The sequence below is a fragment of the Meleagris gallopavo genome, chromosome 29, assembly GCF_000146605.3.
Source record: "Meleagris gallopavo isolate NT-WF06-2002-E0010 breed Aviagen turkey brand Nicholas breeding stock chromosome 29, Turkey_5.1, whole genome shotgun sequence".
Taxonomy (NCBI): Eukaryota; Metazoa; Chordata; class Aves; order Galliformes; family Phasianidae; genus Meleagris; species Meleagris gallopavo.
Window position 1 is genome coordinate 2,784,289 of NC_015039.2, and position 17,272 is coordinate 2,801,560.

Sequence of the window (17,272 nt, forward strand, 5' to 3'; positions counted from 1 at the left end):
TTTTTATTTTTTCTTTTATTTTTTATTTTGTTTTTTATTTTGTTTTTATTTTGTTTTCATTTCCTTTTTTTTTTTTCCGTTTGATTTCATTTCATTTCATCCCATTTCATTTCTTCATCCCATTCAATTCCATTCCATCCCATCCCATTCCATTCCATCCCATTTCATTCCATTCCATTCCCCTTCACTTTCTTTTTTCCATTTCCTATCATTGACCGTATGCCCGATTCCTTTTGTAAGGAAGAAAACCTCTCTGCTCGACTACAGGAGGGGCACAGCCTGATGAAGAAAAATAGGTGGAAATCGGTGCTGCAGAAATGCTGGGACCGAGGTGTTCTGTTTCATTTCGCTTTGGTTTGTTTTTCACAGAGAAGGGGAAGAAAACCTCGGTGCTGTCTCTCTTCAGTCTCATAAAGAAACAAAAACATCCAAACGAAAGGATTTACTGCATTGTCATCCCGTTAATACGGTGGCAGTGAGGGGATTTGGGGTGCTGCTGTGGCCGGAGGAAACTCAGATCCCACCTGGATCCCTTGCAGGGACCATTTATCGGAGGCTCCAAGGGCTTCATTTTACCAAAATTCACCTCCAACCTCAATTTGCTTTCACGCAGCCCTTGAACCATCGCTGGGTCCCACCCAGGGGCTGCGCTCCCAAAACGGGGTGAGAATATCAAAAGTGAAAGGGAATGAGGTGAGGAAACTGCAGGGACAGACAGACACGAGCATGGCCACAGGGATCGGATATACGGAGCTTCTGGCAGCACTGAGCCTTCAGATCTGCTTCCCACTGAAAGGCACCGATGTGCAGAGGGGGAGAACGGGATGGAAGCAGAGACAGGGCTGCATTTCCACCAATACATTTCAGCAACGCTCATTATAAAAGAAAAACCTGCGTTGACGGCTTCGTTTCCTTCACTCGGGTCTCGCTTTAGAGGGGCGTTGCACTCACGGCTGCTTGAAGCAGGTTTAATCAACGTTAATGGTGCTTAAAGCAGGCAGCTCCCAAGCACCCTGAGGTACACTGGGCTCTGACATCTCCTCCCGCAGCCGCTACCATCAGAGCAAAGCGATGTAAATAGCCGGGCTCGCTGGGACAGCCAGCACTCACCTGTTGGCAGACAAGACAGAGAGGGAAAGCACTTCTGGCTTGGAAAATCCCAATAGGAAAAGGCTGCGTGGAGGAAATCTGTTAGTGAGAATTATTGGCTTTAATTTATTAACGTAGCTTTCAGCTTGCCCTCCCCCACCCCCCAACCAAGGAGGGTGAAGTGATAAAAATCTCTTTTTATTTTAGCAGTCTCTGGGTCGTGTACCTGCATACACATTCACATCCACACACAGAGCCTGGCAAGCACTTTTTAAATGAAGTTGTTGGAAATATAAACACTGCGTTTATTTCCTAGCAGTAAGTACATATACAATTACCAATGATTTTTCTTTTATCCTTCCCCCCCCCCTCCCCCCAGCATTTTATGACACAAAACAGGAGAAATGGAATATAGAACATCTTTAAATTATGTTCAGTGCTATTTCTGCTGTACTGAGAAATGCTTGCACCCAAAAAGCCAAGAGCTGTATGAAGTGCATCTCATTTAGCTTTGGAGGGGACAAGGGTGAATCTTTCTTTCTGAGTGGCTCTGAGTACAGCACCTCCCCACAGGTCCCTCTTTAAGCTCCTGGGCTTACACTGATACGAAACAACATCTGCTTGAGTTCATCAGCAAAACTGTGCTGTTCCTTCCATTGGTTTAACTTTAGAACAGCCTCCCTAGATTTAATGTGGAAGACACTGGGAGCATTATTTCATGCACATTTGCAAGCAAAAAAACTGGAGCCTTTCTGCAGAATGAACCTCGTGGGGGCTTCTCCTATTTGTCAGTCCATGATATCCCCTGATCAATATTGTTGAGGTGCTGACCCAATGCTGCAGATCCTCTGGGGATGGAGTTAGTGCTTCTTCCAGTGACAACAGAGATTTTCCCCACAGCTGATTTCCATGGATCCTCTCTTCCTCTGTCCTGTGCAGGCAGTGGCCCCTTAAGGCAATGCCTTTCAGATGGACAAGAGATTAGCGACCTGCAGTAGCTAAAGGAGCATGTCTCTGTGTGTTCTTCCATATGTGCACCCAGAAACGGTCCCTGTGAGCCTGTAAAGATGAGGCTGAGCCAGGCAGTTGGGAAAGAAGTGAGAATACATGGCTTCAAAACTTGTTTTCTTTATCCAACAAGCTCGATAGAAGACGATGGCTTTGGGAAGGTCAGAAATGCGGAACAAAGGAATAAAGAATGAGGTGAACTCCATGGAGCTCTGTGAGTCTGACACGGCTGGGACCTTGAGCATCTTTGGTGTGGTACATGACCTCTATTGAGTGCTGGGGGTTCCAAGCTGTCACCACTCTTTCTCCCTCCAATACTTCCTTCCTTCCTTCCTTCCTTCCTTCCTTCCCTCCCTCCCTCCCTCCCTTCTCTGTGCCCATTTTTTAACTCAGGAAGATGTTTGATAGTGCAAAATATTTCCTCACCTCTGAACTTGAAGGGCATTGTGGCAAAACAACAGTGATCCATTGGGTGCTGATTCCTCACACACAGAGTTTGCCTTTGGGACCATTTGGTGGTTCTTGCTTCTACTATTGTCAATTAAACCCATGTGCAGACCAGTCGTTTAGTCAAATTCCTTTGTATTCACATTGTATCTGTCCAAAAATATTTGTCAAGAGTCTGAGTGAAACCTTGGATGTTCATGCTGAGAGTGAAGAAGGGATTGATTCAGATTGTGACATGCAAACAGCCTGCACAGTTTTGGCTGATGGATATTTCCAGAATTCAATAACAGTACATTCACCTATATGTTAAAACAAACAACACAACAAGCACAGAGAGCTTAATCATTAGAAATAATATGCAAACCGATGTGCTTGATTAGATTTAACAATGTGTGTAAAGCCATAAAGGCCAGAGCTGAGTTAGAAGAGACAGGCAGGTGCTTCTTGTTAAAATTCCTTTGCTGCAGTGCGTGGCAGGTTGGGGTGAGCTCCTGTCCTTTGGAGGATCACCATTTTCACAACATCCATCCATCTCCACCTTAAAATAGTGGAATTTCAAACACTGTTTAACATCTCTCTATGTTTTAATCATAATTCCAAATACTGTCATTTCTCTTCTCGAATTTACCATCTTACCCGATATTTCAACTTGAAGATGTGTTTCTTTTGCAGATGGCTCAGAAAAGTTATTTTGTTCCTATTTCTCCCTCCAAGAAATTGAGCACCAGAATTCAGCACTGAGATGGCACAATTCTCCACAACCAACAGGAGGAAACTTCCAATCTCCAGCATTTCACAGCAGTGTTTGCCAACCTTGACCCCTTCCTCCCTATAGACACTTAAAAGAGAAAGTGCCTTCATGTCAACAGGGAAGCAAACAAGTCTCAGACATCAGGGTTTCGCAAGCAAAGGAAGCTCAATGGTATTTTTATGGGAAACCTTAAAACTCTCATTTTTCTGTCCCTATTTTCATGAACTCCCTCTCTCCTTAGTCCTGAGTGCCCCATATCTTAGGATGGTTCCCAAGGAAGGTTTGTACACAGCAGCAAGATGCCCCAGGAATGGAATCTCCTGAGCAGACCACAGAACCAACATCAAAATAAATGTTTATACAAAAATCACACACCTTAGGCTTTATGGCACCTTATGGCTCTGCCTACAGTCTGCCCAGGTGATCCAAGGCCAGCGCTGTTTGTGTGCACCTTGCACTCGTGCGAAGCCCATTGCATTTCCAGGGGGAGCAGGAGCTCAGCGCCTGAGCAGAGAGAGGTCGTTGTCTGTCTGTCTGTCCATCTGTCTATCCAGTAGGGCCAGGCAGGGTGGGATCCAAGCACAATACTGCCTTCTGCTCCATTAGCAGTTGAGGAGGTGGCTGAGGAGACCCCCAGGGCTGAGAATCCTGGCTGGGGTTTGTAGAGGAACCTCATGGAAATGAGTGCTTTGCTTCTATGGCAATCAAAACGATTCTAATCTCAGCTTTATCATTTTGTTCTCATTGCTAGCTGAGCTTTTCCTCCACAATGACTCAGCTCAGTGCAAATGAAAAAAGGACAAAGCTCATTCCTACGGCCGTACACAGTCCTGGTTTGGAGGGGAAAGGGAGAACTGTGCTTAATAAACCCTTCTCTACACCCTGTCATCTATAAGTGGGTAAAATATGAGAGCTCTTTACTTCATTTTTATGTTTATTCTGTTTTACCCTTTCTGTAAATCCCTTCTGAATTCAGCAGCGCTTTGAGCAACTGGCATGTGGGAAGCACAAAGCTCCTAACCCATCTGTATGGCACTATCCATGCAATGAGCAAAGCCCTCGTTGATGTAAATGAGTGGAGATGGCTATTGACTCATCCTTCATTGCTTCACGTCTGTTTTCCCACTTGCTCGGTTTTTGCTGCCAAATCTAATGCTGAGATGCTGATGTTGGGACACTGGCTGCCCCATTTCCTGTCCCTTTCCCAAGTTCCCCACTGTCATCAGTCCACAGAGGAGGTGAAATCTGGAGTGAGATTCCAGGGCTCACAGCTCCGTTCCTGCTGATGCTACTCTATTCATTGCCAGTCCCATGTCCTTTCTTGGACTGCTTTTGGCAGTCTTTTCCTACATCTGTGCTCAACCATCATTCAGACACATTCCACTAAGCCTAAGAGTTACACTAATGCATGAAACGATGTGAAGAGATGTACAGAGCAGGGCTGGAAACAAACAGAGGGCTTTTGGTATCTGCTCACATCCAACCTCTGCTAACACCCTGTGCTATAGCTTACAATTTCACAGAGGTAAAATAGGTGAACTAAAACATCTATTTCATAAAGTAGCTGAAGGCTTTGACTGAAACAGCTCCTTGTCATAATATTTCCCCAAAACAGTTCTGTTCTTTCCCCTTCTCCCCTTAAGTTTTAAAAGGAAAGAGACTGAGATTCCTCAAAGACAGAAAGAAATGTTGGTTTTCTCTGTTCTCAGCATGAATTCAAACCCCAAGGCTGAGTGATCTTAAAAAAAATATATGCCAAGATTTGTTTTGCATTTGGTTTACAGCTTTTGCTGTAAAGGAATTAATGTATTTCAGAAGTCCCAAGAGCCCAGTGGCTGGGGTACTGCCCTGGGTATTGGAGAGGTTTCAGCTGTACTTCTGGCTTTGCCATCATCTCTAATTTTATTTCCGCTTCTTACAGCCATTGTAAAATGCTCAGAAATCTCCATGGAACTTGGCTGTATACGGGCCAGTGTCATTTATAGGCAAAGTTGCAAAGAGATCCTCCCCAGTCTGCCTGGTGTCTCTCTTGGCTGATAGCAGCAGGCCAGAATCACTGTGAATTCTGGCAAACCTGGGGGGTCTTCCAGCTTAGCTGCCAGCAGATTTCATATAAAGACTGAGAAATTGCTATGTGAGCACGAGGCAATTTGGTCCCCCTGCCTGGAGCACGGGGATTGACTTCACAACTGATCAGGTCCCCAAGAGCTGCACTGTCCCCAAATGCACCCCCCTCAACCACTAAAGATTGCCTTTCACCGCTCCCTGAAGTTCACCTTTCTCAAGTCCTCATCTCTCAGATTTCAAGATGAAAAGCTCAATTACACAGAGGCTCTTTTGGGCCCTCTGGGTCACAGTGGAGGTATGCTGGCCATGCCTGGCGAGGTGAGCAATGCCTGAGCTGCAAGCCTGGATGTCAGCAAAACCCCAAAGGAGAGCATAACTAATTAAAAAAACAGAATTTCTTGTTGGCCTCCATAGAAAAAGCAGTTTATTCCTACCTCTGCTGCAGGAATTGGGCAGGAATGTCCCTTGTTTGCTACCTGCAGCCTGAGCAGTTGGTGCTGAGCAATGCAATGGGGACAGGTATGGATCTGTCACCTTCCTGGGGGCTTCTGCAGCTCAGCTCCTACATCTGACCACCTATGGGAGCAGACCTGTATGAAAGGAGTGAGAAATCAGAGAGCTCAGCTCAGCCAGAACATTTTTTTCCCTGCTGTCCTGCTGTTTGGTCTTAAAAATTAGAAACACACAACAGAATTGGAGGGATGTATCATTCTTCCTCCTCAGTTTTTTCTCGTTTTCATTTTTCCCTTTACTCCAAATGCCAAATGCAAGCAGGAAAACAACACTCTGAGAAAACAAGTGAACACTACTTTCTCTCAGCTTCAGGTACAAATCAGCATCCCTTCCTTGAGCCCACATATGCAGACTGACAGAGGTGGGGAGGTGCCAGGGGGCCTCCAATCCTTTTGCAAAGGATGCTCAGGAGGCCCCACTCACAGGGACAGAACTGCTGAGCAGTGAGGGGTGATAGGAAGCTCCTCTGCCTTCATTCCCCCCAACCACACCTTCAATTTTCTGCGTGCCAGAGGGGAAACGTGCTGTGACCCAAACAAGAGCACAGTTTTTTGGCAACAGATTCTGCCTAAGTGACATTCTCAGATTCAAACCCCTTCTGGAGAGGCTGCTGTAGCTTTTTACAGTGATTTCTCCCCACCTCTTCCATTTCCCAAGGGCTGGATCATAGCACACACAGCCCATAGCTGAATACCCCGCAGCATTTTCTCCATGTCCAGATTAAACGACCCAGGAAAGCTGCAGAGAGCCAATGGACTACATGCAACTAAAAAGATAGAGGTCCTTCAGCCCCACTTTTTGCAACAAAAACCAAGAGAGCGAAATATGAAGCAGATCTGGAATTACACTGTGGTTATGACTTTGCATCATCCTCAATTGCCATTTTGCAGAAAGTTACAAACACTGCTGTGGAAAACAAAATAAAACAAATGAGATCATTTCTTTTCCTCGTAAAACCACAGTTTCTTTTGTAATTTCCCTCGTGCATGTGTTTGGCTTGCAAACTGAGGCACTGTGATCATTCAGTCCTTGGCTGCAAGAAACTACTTTAAACACAGTATGGGGCAGCAGAGCTGCTTGCAGCCCTCCTGCATAGTCCTCCTAGGCAAGAGCTCCCTCGTTCTGCCTATTTGCAGATGAATGTGGTCAGCATCTAGAGAGCACAAACCTGAGCAGTTGGTACTGACCAATGCAATGGGGACAGGTACTGGTCTGTCATCTTCCTGGGGGTTTCTGCAGCTCAGCTCCCACTTCTGACCACCTCTGGGAGCACCCCTGCATGGAAGGAGTGAGAAATCAGAGAGCTCAGCTCTAGAGAGCACAAACCCAGCAGCATTGCTTCACCTGTCTTTCACCACCTTATCTTACAGAAGAAGAATTAAAAAAGCCATAGGTTCCGCACCCCAAAATAACCCTTAGGTTGAACGGACCGATTTTTATCGCTGCTGTTATCTGTTCGTCTCCTGCAAAGGAAAATGAGGGTCAAACCTTCTGTGGGTTCCCCTCCTTCCTCGGTTGGGAGCAGTGATTTGGGACGCAGCAGCACCGGCCGCCCCCGGAGGGGTGCGGAGCTCTCCGCGGTGCTGCAGCCCCGGGTTCAAGCGCTGCGCCGGGCTCTGCCTGAGCCACGCTGCTCCTTTGGAAGGATCCCCGCAATGCCAGAGCTGTAAATTCCTGCTGACACCGGGGTGGAGTTGAGTTTCTTGTCTGCCTAACAGTGAGGTGTGGTTTCTGAGCAGCATCTGGGCACGGGTGTTCCTGTAGGACGGCTAATAAATGCTAACAACCTCTGAACGTTGCTCAGCGGTTCCATGTCGTGTTTTGAGGCTGTGTATTGTCTGAGCATTTTCTGGGTGATTAAGTAAAAAGTAACATTTGTTCAGTATGTTCTGTCGCTGTGCGTATGGAATTGGACATGATTTGCTTATAATTGTCTCTGTGATCTCCCTCATCAAAGGAACAAGACCCATCTGCTGGGCAGAGCAAAGCTGCTCGACTTGAATCCAGATATGTTACCATTTAAGGGGTGCAACCTTTGACAGAACATAGTACAAGCCTTTGAACAAAGCAGTTGTGCAACTGTAACTGTTGTGCAGCCTAATTGAATCACAAACCACACATGCTTTCCTTGGGCAAAGGCTTTCCCTGTGCAAACACGATCGCGTCCATTTGCCATGAAATTTATTACCTTTCCAATTGTATGAGTTCCATACTAAACACGGACTTAAAAGTGTAAATGCCATGGATTCATCTTTAGCACATCCACGTGTTTCGTTAAGGCGCCTCATAAATTCATTCTGACTTTCATTAGTTTGCTTTTACTTCTGTGTTACACTTTTTTCTTCCTTTCCAGTGCATCTCAGTTTGATTGTGCCTTTAAGCTCTGCCCGCCTGAGATGATGACATGATATTTGCTTTGGTGTGTCTTAAATAGCAGCCATTTCAGTTACTACTAGCAGAAAGTAGTATTAGTTGGCTTCATTTAACATTACTTTCTGGTTTAGATGTTGACATTAAGTAAATTGCTTTTCAGGATCTTCTGAGCACCTGCCATTTGAGGGGAGCACCCAAAATCACTGCAGAATTTTGCCATATCCTTCCTTCTTGCCCCCCCCCCCCCCAAATTCTATAAGTACCAGTGATCCACACAACTGAATTATCAGTATGCCTCACGTCAACATTTCATTATGTCCTAGGCCAGTTTCCACGCTCTGTACAAGTGAGCAAAGGCTGTGCGCGAGGGGCAGGACTTGTGCAATGGGATCTCGCCTCCCATTCCCTTCAAACAGTTTACAGCTCACACATTTGGAGAGCAGTGTTGGGATCCCAAGGGCAGAAGCAGGAGTGGCAGCGAGGGCAGGCCAAGGCTGAGCTGCAGCCTATGGATCATCTGCTCCTGGGCTACACAACGAGAGGCATTCTGCAAGGAAAGCAGGAAGTGAAAAATGTAAGAATGAACTTCATACCCTCTGCATAAGTTCTAAATTCCAGTCCTGGCTTACTGTGTGGTCTCAGACAATTTTACCTTATTATTATCATGACATATGTCCACCCAGTGTCAGAGATGTCATTACCACTGGACTCCAGATCCACACTTTGTGTTCCTTGTAAACACAAAATCTGGGGAAACGTGATATAAAATCTTCATTGTGACCTGAACTATTATTTCTGGTTCTGCCCACCATGACAGTGATGAACATGGTGCACTTTAACTTCACAGACACTAATTTAGGCAACAGTCAGACATTTCTCTTTCTAATTTACTTCATTAGACTCATAAGTATCCAAATATTGCAAGGACTCACTGCATTTGTGCAGAAGAGGAGAAACTGGTGTGTAACACAGGGATTCACTGCTCTGCACGTGTCAAGAGTTTGAATGGGAAAAAGAAGTTATGAAGCTACCAGATGATTAACCCTCCTTGTTTTCTATTTGAAAGTCCATGGTAGAGTTGGTCTTCACACAGATAATTCAGTGCAATAATTTTTTTTGTAACAATGATGGCAAAACTAGCTGTGTATGGATTATATTGTTATAACTTCGTTCTACTTTTATGATTAATTTTGAAAGAATCGTGACAAGTGGCTTTGAAAAAGGGAGTTAAAATTAGAGAGCTGATCTGGACATTGGATTTATTGCATTGCATAAAATAATCCTCAACCTGCTTGATTTGCCTTTTCCCTCTTTATAGCTCTCTGAGTGGTGGCTAAGAGGGGACTTTGCCCAGACTCTGCCCCTCATAGAAAGGAAGTCACTCCTGATGGTTATCACAGCTTTGTAGACTTTAAGGAGTTAACTCCAGACCTTGCTCTGGCTCCATTTCTGCTGAGTGGATTTTATGGGCTCCTTTTAACTCCCAGCACAGATTTGACACTCTGGCCTTTTGCAATAATCCTCTCACTCATGTTGTTTCTTCTGGAAACTTCTCCTGCCCGGTTTGTGCCAAAAAAGCTCCGCATTCCATTTCTCCCAGACTTGAGTGGTTCGTGTTGCTTTTTTTTTTTTTTTTTCCCCTCCTCATTCCTTCTTTCTTTGTGTAGTTAACAGTTAGCAAGAGACAGAGCAAGGTTTTGCTCATTTATTTTCCAGATATTCTTTCTCTGAGCTCTCATTGCTTTCCTGGCCATACGCCCTCACCAGGATGAAGTGGCCCAGTGGGATGCCCGCTCCTGTTCCAAAGCTATACATTAGGTTTTCCAAACCTTCCCCCAGAATGCAGCTGGGAAGCCCCTGAAATGTCCAACAGTTCTCCTCCAGCGGGTGATTTTTTACTGAGAAGCATCTTGAGACTCTCCCCGTCTTTTCAATTCATGGTTTGTGAATGTGCAATTTTTGCAATACGTTGCACTTCCATTATTTCTTTGCTACTACTTTCAGATGGGGAAACTAAGGCAGGGAGGAGGCTGAACTATTTGGTCTATCTCACCCAATGATATAGGATATACCTTGGAACAAACCTTTGCCCATGTGTTGCTCACCGGCCCACCTCCAAAGGTCAAGGAGTCAAGAGTGCATTTGCTAGACGAGAATGCAGTGTATAAATAAAAGTGTGTGTGGCAAAAATCAAAGACGCGTTAGGCTGAGAGAATGGCTGCATGTATAGATCTGCTTGTTGTACCCAACATGCAGCTGCATCTTCTGTCTGGGGCTTTGGAAGGAAGGAAGGCCAAAGGAGATGTGTTAAACACAAGTTTAATGAAGATAAATGGTGAGATAAGATGATGATTCTATCAGTCAGCATAATGTTCCAACTGATTCAAAAGAAAATCCAGTTTAACTCTCTTTTTTTCCTTTTAATTGGGAGTTGTGAAGAATGGGAAAAAACGGGCTACGCCAAACTCGCAATCCCTTTAAGTTCCTCCATCTGTGTTTCCATTTTACAGCCTTCCTCCATCAGAGTAATTTGAGCTTTCCCTTGGAAGGAGCAGTGAAAGAAGAAAAATCTCCTTATCCAGCGCTCCTTTCACTTCAGTTCCAGCCACGGATTGCCCCCTCCTGGATGAGAGGAGAAAGTCGCATCCCACAGCCTTGCAGACCTTCCCTCCATGCTCTTAACTCCTGCACCTGCCAGACCTTGGGGATGCTTTGCCTCTCCTTGAGCAGGCTGTCCTGTAATATAATTCTTTCTCCACCAAAAATGACTGTGACCATCCCACACACTGGGGACTAAACTGACCAGAACTAAGAGATGGCCAAGGCTGAGGGTGACAGAAGTCTGTCCCATCCTGGAAGGAGAAGGGAAGGGTTTAGGGGAATATTTAGTCACTGCTTCAGAGTTTTTTCATAGAATGGGACCTTAAACTTGCTGCTATCATAGGCTGCAGAAGCCAAAGATGTAAACAGGAGGCTGAAGGGAATCCAGCAGATTACTAAAGGACACATCCACCTTTGACTGTCAACAGCAATCCATACAAAGCCACCAGGTCAGAAAGTTTCTTGCCTTGCTTACCATCAGGGGCTGAGCCATCACCCTCAGCACTGCATGCGTGTCCTTTCCCCATCTCTGCTGTGAGCCCTGCTGGAAGTAGGAGATGGGGCTGAGTGCTGCCCTCAGCCAGCACAGACGAGAAATCTTGCTCCAGCAGCAGCACCACAGTGCCTCTGGGCTGCACAGCTTTTGTAACACATTTCTATTTAACAGCCAACTCCGTTCCCACTGGTGAGCAGTAACACTTGTGGCCTTTGCTCAACCTCTCTGCCCATTTGTGGAATGTCAGACAGATGTAAGGACATGACTGTGGCTTACCACAAAGCTCATGGGGCTTCCTTCCCAGCACTTCATTTTCCACTTTTCCTTGGTTAAAATCCATCCCAATAGCATGCCATCATACCCTGGCAGGCATTCTGGTTTGTGGGGAATCCTCTGTCTCCATGGTTGCATCCCCAAGTCTTTCTCTGTCCCCATTCCCACTACATTGTGTGAGCCGGGAGGTTCCTAAGATGCTTAGAGACTTCCAGCAGGCAGCAAGAAACACAAAACATAAATCCTTTACGTATTTAACTCTCATAAAGAGGAAGCCCACGTCTCCTTCAGCTGCTCTCTGGAGCCACCGACAGTTGGCCTGATATGAAACAGATTTTTGGGGGGAATGTTGTGATTTGGATAAGGGCACCAGCAGGAGAGAAGGTCCATTTCTCTGCCTAATGGTGCTTCAAACGCTCTTGTGAAGTTGAATTAACACCACTAAAGGGAAAGATTAGATGTCACTTTAAAGTGGCTCTAGGGAAGTTTTCAACCCAATCTATTTGCACCCATGACACTGCCTAAAGGTAGAGCTAATGTGAGTGCAATGAAGTCGTAAAGACAGTCAGGCTTGGTTTTAAATTAACAGGAACATTATTTACACTTAGGACATGGGATACAGCAAACCCTTAACATAATCTCTGCTACTTCCTCATATCTCTGCTCCTGCATACTCAGGCAATATTAGATCGGTTAATTAAAAAGACAATATAAAACTTGATTCCCTTTTTTCCTTTACTGAGTGCTTCATTTTTTCTAAGGTTGGTTGGTTTCTGCCGAGAGAAATATATAATATCAATGTTTTATTCTCCAAAGAGCCACTGGATGGGATGTTAATAAGATTAAAATGATAATAAATGAGTCCAACGGCAGCTTTTATGGGCTGGCTAATGCTGAGCTCCCTTTTTGGTTCAGTTTTGCTAACACTCAAGTGGGTTGATTACCCACACACTTCCGTCCCATCCACCACATCATGGGGTCCTGTTGGGGACCTGCCTTCCCCTTCCCCCACTCACAGAAGCTCTAATACACCAAAGGAAACAAATGGAAAACCCCCCATTGCCTTCAGGATGGCTTTGGACATCCAGCAAAGCTCTGCACCATGTGAGAAAGGACACAGAAGGGGAAACTAAGGCTGTGACATCCCTGGGTGGATCTGCAGATCCTTCTGCATGCAGGCAGCACCCTGCAAGCATCCCTAAAACAGGGGACCCCTCTGCAGCCATACAGCCAGCATCCAAGAGCTGATCTCAGCCTCTGGGACCCTCTCCCTTTGTCTCATGGCTCTGACCTCCTCCCACTGCACTCAGAGCACAGAGCCATTTCCATGCTGCACTTTGCACCAGTGCTGCCTCACTGCCATGCATGTCGCTTTTTGGTGTAACTTGACAGAAATGCGGCTTGAAAACCCTGTGAAAACACAACTAACCCCATTCTCACTTTCCCTCCAGGTTCCAATGTTTCTCCACCTCGGCTAATTTTAGCCAGTTAATTAATTGAGCCCCGGGCTCCCTCTAGCGTTGCTCGGGGCTGTTCCATGAGTGGGGGACTGCTCCCGGCCCCATCCTTCCCTTCCTTAACGGGAAAAATGCCTTCGAGTTTAAGCATCACAGCTAGCCTTGACCTCTGCAGTTTTCCTGCACATCTCTCTGTGCATTGTTTGCATGAATGGCACAAAGAGGTCTCGGCTGCCATCTTCAAAACGTGCCAAAATACAGTGAGGTGGTTCAGACCTCGAGGTCCTTTAGATCGTATTGACACCAGAGAAGGGTCTGGAGTGGAGTCAAGTTAAATTGTGGGGCTCCAGCACAGTGGGCTGAGGTTGTGTGGAAGCTCTCAGATCCTCAAACACTTTCCTGCATCGTTAAATCCTCACAGCCCCAGTGGATTTCACCCGCATACCTTAGAGCCCAGGCTTGAACTCTGAGTGTAAGAACTGAAGGAATCTGCCACAGGGCCATGCCATGATTGTGCTCAAACCACCAATGCAACCTTATTCCCTGAAGAGCAGAGGTACTGCTCATGCATAGATACCCAGGGGCAGAAAGCACAGGGTGCATGGGCATGACCCAGGCATCCCTGAGCTTGTGAACATGTTTCTTTCTTCATTTAGATGGGAATCACATTAGAGAAATGAGCTTCCTTTGCTCAGTTCAGTCCTTGAAACCTTGAAATAAGGCTTGAGGTGCTCTTTGCCTCTTTTATAGTTATTTCTGTGGGGAAACTGAGGCACGCAGCTGGGACCTACTCCCCAGAGCTCTTCAGGATCTCGCAGTGGGAAGCTGCTGTGGTTGTGTTAGACACAGATTAGAAGTGCAATTTCCTCCTGTAGGTCTCTGTTACTTCCTTACCCTTGGGAGAATCTCTTCCTTTCTTCCCTTCCTGCAAAGATACTTCTGGGCAGCCTCCTTTTTTCCAGTGCTCCACCTCCAGGCTGCTGTGATGACGGGACGTTCTTTCTGTTGCTATCTCCATAAAACTGCCAGCATCAGGGCCTCTGGGCCTGCCCAGAATGCAAATAACGATAAATAACATGGTCTGCTGGCTCCAGCCATCCTCCCTCTCCTTTCTTCCCCTCCTTTCTCCCCCATCTCAGCCACAGTGCATCCTTTGGGGGGTCTGCAGGTATGCGATCATCCGGAAGGAGCTCATAATTCTTGGGGAATTTGTCCTTTCTCACCCTGACCGAGGCATTTTTCTTTGTTTGGAAGGCTTTTCCCTGTGATCTCCAACAGACACACCTCAAGTTTCAATCCTAACCTTGCGCTCCTGCTCCTTATTCGAGGATGGTGACCTGTGACCTTCAAGGTCAGACATCTCTAATCCCAAGAACAACATCTCTCTAGTCTACAGGGGGATCTCTCTCCCTCCCCCCCCCCCCCTCCAAATTCCTAGAATCTGGCTGCACAAATCCCTCCTCCTCCAAGAAAGGGAGGAAAAAAAAAATCCCATCACATTGGTAAAAATAATATATGAGGGGTAGTGGCTCTGGGGGTGGAGAAGGGAGAAGAGACCTTAAAAGGCCCCCATCTCCCATGGATGAGAGCTAAATAGTTTCAGGATGGGGCTGCAACTTTTCTTTGCTGTGTCGGAGTGAAAAGACACTTTGCTCTTGTGCCTTACCTCGTGATTTTGGGGCCTTTTAACATACTTCTTCTAAAGAAAAACTGGCAGATGAAGGGGCAGGACAACGTCCAAGCACCAGGGACAATCAGAGACCTGGAGAAGCAATTTTTTTTTTTTATTATTTATTTATTTATTTATTTTTAACTCTATTTGAGATCCAAACCTTCAGAACAACTGGAGGAGAGGAGATTGTTGTCAAGGGTGAGAGACACAGACTCTGCTCAAAGGAGAGCCATAAACCAAAGGCAAAGGTCCTCGGACAAGGGCCAGGGGTAGAGGGAGAGGAGTGCTTACAGCCAATGGAAGTGAAGCAGAATTTACTCTCGTTCTTTTTCCCAGCCTGGATTTCTGATGATTCTTTCCAATTAATTTCACCACTTTTCCCTACCAAGCTCCAAAAAAACTGTGATCAATCAGAAGAAAAAGCAGCAAGGACAGCACACTGATGTACCTATAGAGTTTCTCTAACTCTCTGCTGATGGTTAAGGAGCTCTTCCTACCTTCGTGGACATCCCAGGGATGTTTCAGAAGCTGAAAATGCCTCTGGATGGAATCAGAATTCAACATCAGTCTGAAAATCTGCAGCCTAAAGGCAGGTCGTGAATCAGCTCCCATTGCAAGGTTTGAATGTTTTAATTCTCTCTAATTCCAAAGGGATTTCTCACTGGGAAATGTAACCCGGAGAGAGATGGAAAGAGGGTTAAAGAAAGAAATGAAATCGTGTCCTGGGAGTCGGGTTGTAAAAAAGCTGTTACCTGGTAGTTTTCAGGCTCAGGCGCTATAAAGTGACTTTTACAAGGAAAGGTTGTGTTTGAAGGCATGAGGGCTGTGGGGGACGTGGCAGAGGGTCGGACGGGAGCGGCGTACCCCGACGGCAGAGCTCGGTTGTGCGTGCTGGCATTGAGCCTCGAGAGGCGGCGGTTTGAGGTTGCTTTGTGTGTTATTGCACCTCCTGCAAAGGGCTGCTCTTTGTCGGGAGCTTTTTGATTACTCTTTTCCGACCAACCACATATTTTGTGTTTAAAAAAAATAATAATAAAAACACCTTCGGAGCAAACCTTCATTCCTTCTAGCCGAGATATCCTCCGCCTCAACCTTCGACTTTGCCTTTGAAGGTTCTACGCCTATTTTTCCTTCCTTTTCCTCCTCTCCAGTTCCCCGACGGCTCTCGGTTCTGGAGAAAGGCTGAGGACAAGTGCAAGGAGCGGGGCCGGGGCTGCTGTCTGCCTTTGCCCCCGGGCGGGCTGAAGGCACCGCAGGCTGCCGGTGTGCAAAGCGAGCCTGGACTTTGATCCATGGGGAAAAGGACAGGGACGAGTCTGCATGGAAAAGCCCCCTGCCTCCCCGAGGGACCACAGTGCAGGACCAGACCCTGAAGGAGGACTGATATTCTTTATTAGTGGAGGATTTTGGGCTACCTTCCCCATTGCATTGTACAAAAGGCTGTTGAAAGAGCAAGTGGGAAAGAGGCTGGAAGAGGAGAAGAGAGGCAGAAAGGCGCTGAAATGAGAGAAAACCCCTCAACTTTGTAGCACCCAGCTGCTGCAATCCTGGTGCTGCACTCAGTCCTGGGTGCGTCGGGGAAGGAGACCGCAGAAAAGGGAGCAAAGACTCCGGAGAGCTTCGAAAAAAGTCTCCCCTCCCTTCCTTTTCATATGTATGAACTTTCTGTTTATCCTTCTAATTTCCAAAATCTTTAAAATCCCTTCTATTACCCATTCTAAAATAACTGCCCGTTAGTAGCTACTAAAATCCGCTCCGTTTTAATTTTTGAGTGTGTGTCGCGAATACAAAACCAGCTGCGGTTATAAACCATCCTGAGCTTTAACAGGTTTCCATCACTCCTTTCCTTAAGGCTTAATTCCAGAAGGAGAACTGTTACAAACGAAGAGGTTGGATTAAAGAAGTTCTAACGAAGAACGAATTTTCCCCTTTTTCTTCTCGCTCTCAGCTCGAGCCATTTTGGAAACGGTGTCTCCAACCACCGGGAACCCTCTGAGTTGCTGTAATGATTTGGGATTTTTATGTTTGGTTGCATTGTTGTTGCGTTGTTTGTTTGTTTTTCCCTTGGCGATTGCAGCCCTGCAGAGGATTGAGCCACAAAGAGCTTTTTTTTTTTTTCTTAAAGACAGAAAAAAAATGAATCCCCGGTGATTGTTAAATTGCAGTGAGAGGCCAGGCATCTAATCCAGTATATAAATCCTATTCGGAGCAGGCTGGGTGCGGCTTCCTGAGCTGGGCAAACCCCAGAGCAAACCCCACAATGGGGACCTGCGTGTCACCTCCCGACTCCTCCTTGTGTGTCCCGACGCGACAAGTGGTTTTTCCATTCCCAAAAGCACCGCAACCTTTATTGCATGTAACGTACAACGTTTCCCTCCCCTGCCCGTAGATTTGTACAGCCCGAGGGCAAATGGACTGCAGGGACGTGAGGATTTGTCCCATGGGGCTGCGGGGACAGAGCTGAGCTGTCTGAGGCAAAAGCTTCGGGCTGAGCACACGCAGTTGGGCTCGGCTTTGGTGTTTTT

The 17,272-nt window shown here is 46.3% G+C and overlaps 1 long non-coding RNA gene across 4 annotated transcripts; it reads right to left on the bottom strand.

Annotated features, from left to right (window-relative positions):
* Positions 1-144: 144 nt before the first annotated feature.
* Positions 145-7,599, bottom strand: LOC104914591. 4 transcript variants are annotated; one of them, XR_796076.3, is made up of 6 exons: positions 7,364-7,599; positions 7,063-7,150; positions 5,797-5,952; positions 3,181-3,382; positions 2,524-2,843; positions 145-1,110 (listed from the first exon to the last, which is right to left on the bottom strand). It is a non-coding gene; the product is annotated as an uncharacterized LOC104914591 (long non-coding RNA). The 4 variants fall into 4 exon arrangements; XR_796073.3 differs by having other exon boundaries at positions 2,524-2,694; positions 7,364-7,596; XR_796075.3 differs by lacking the exon at positions 145-1,110 and adding an exon at positions 1,456-2,162 and having other exon boundaries at positions 2,524-2,694; positions 7,364-7,597.
* Between the last annotated feature and the right edge of the window lie 9,673 nt (positions 7,600-17,272).